Raw genomic sequence first — 1,582 nt, 5'->3', positions numbered from 1 at the left:
CCATAAGTGAATGATTTAGATGTGAAAAAGAAGGAATTGAAAGCATGATATGATACCTTTAATTTCTTGCAGGAGTGCAGAAAAGTTTAATTTAGTCTCTCCTGGTGCTGCAAAGATCAGGTTTAGGTCACATTTTTCAGCCCGTTCAGTTTTCTCTATTGTCTATGATGTTTTCTAAACTATTATATCAAATTATCAGCAACGGAATAAGGTCTGGACTTACCAACTACTAATTCCTCATCTTAATTCTGGCCTTGTTCTGGGTCAGACTCTAGGTTTCAGTATGGTCTATCAGCAGCCGACCAGACGACGCGAGGTCAGGTGGTTGCTCTGCGTTTTTTTTCGCACACACCTTCCATAGACCCTCAGACTCACTGGGCCGAGCTCCTGGGAAACCCCTCCCACTGCCGTATACGTCACTGTGTGGCTTCTTCCTGCTGGAGTTTACAATGTGGAAAAAAAAAGTCAGACTCGACATCACCCAACGTTATATGTACACAAATCTGTCCCAGTTAAAGCTCCACAGTTTTTATCAGTCAAATTCCTCTGTGCACAACATCTGTTTTATCTCCATTCAGGAGTTTTTGGCTGTTTGACTATCTTTATAAATGTCTCCTTTCTGGTACAACTGTTGGCTCCTGGAAGCAAATCTTTTTTTTTTATTGTTTTTTTTAAGCGAATGGTTGAAGCAAAATGCAGCATCAAACACTCCCACGAACTTCTGACCAATGACACAATAAGTTCTTATGAATTCTTATATGGAGGGGGTAAAAAGTTCGGCCCGCAGGTTGTGACAAGAAGGTGTCGAAATGTCGACAATGCGAACAGAATGATGCGATTTGCGTCATGAAACTGCAACAGTTCGGCCCAATTTCTGCAGTTTGGCTGCAGTGCGCTGCGCGCCTCTGGCTCCAACATGTAAAACTGGATGAATAAGTCTTCTGTTGTTGACATCTTTTAATTAAATTGTAAATAAAAGGCTTCTGAAAGCTAGAAAACATAAACCCTTTTCTCAAACCGGAGTGGACCGGTCTGGAAGCAGGAGGGGGGTGGGGCTTGAAGCATCTTAAAGGAACAGTAACAAAACCAGCTACTTTGAGATACACCTCAGAAAGGCAAGTAGGGGTCTCTGCGGACGAGTGGGCGTGTCCCAACGAAAGGCGATTCTAAAGCGACACACCTGATTTGATGGATTTTTTTAAAGCGACACACCTGACTGGACAAGCAAAAAAGGGGCGATACCATATGGCACCACCTGATTGGACAAGAACAAAAGGGGCGTTACTGTACGGCACCACTTTTTCTGGAGAACCCTACTTGAGTCACATTTCTCCTGGTTAACCTTAGGGTTGGGGTCAGGCTCAGGCTCTATGGAGGTAAAGCAGGGTCTAATGGTGCGTTCACACCGAACGCGATTTCAGCGTCAAAATCGCAGCCAACGCTGAAGTTTGAAGCTTGTGCACTTTGAGGTCAGACGCAGGACAGCTGCGCTGCACGGCAGAGTCTCCCCGCCCCTCCTCTGTGGGGCTGTTTAATGTCGGACGAGGAAGTGGCTTTGCTTTATTTACAGAGAGCCAGAGCA

At 45.0% G+C, this 1,582-nt stretch overlaps 1 protein-coding gene across 2 annotated transcripts in view; it reads right to left on the bottom strand.

The window, feature by feature from the left end:
* Nucleotides 1-1,582, bottom strand: part of si:ch211-262h13.5 (alpha-2-HS-glycoprotein) — a 43,135-nt gene that overhangs the window by 26,173 nt on the left and 15,380 nt on the right. The window contains exon 1 of one of the 2 annotated variants that reach the window (XM_014027865.1): nt 353-428. The exons of the other annotated variant lie outside the window; for it this stretch is intronic. The gene's annotated coding sequence lies outside the window, so the exon portion shown is untranslated. Of the gene's footprint in view, nt 1-352; nt 429-1,582 lie in introns of those variants that run through there. 2 annotated transcript variants of the gene reach the window in all.

Source organism: Austrofundulus limnaeus, unplaced genomic scaffold (genome assembly GCF_001266775.1).
Source record: "Austrofundulus limnaeus strain Quisiro unplaced genomic scaffold, Austrofundulus_limnaeus-1.0 Scaffold691, whole genome shotgun sequence".
Classification (NCBI taxonomy): domain Eukaryota; kingdom Metazoa; phylum Chordata; class Actinopteri; order Cyprinodontiformes; family Rivulidae; genus Austrofundulus; species Austrofundulus limnaeus.
This window is presented reverse-complemented; position numbering and strand designations above follow the sequence as displayed.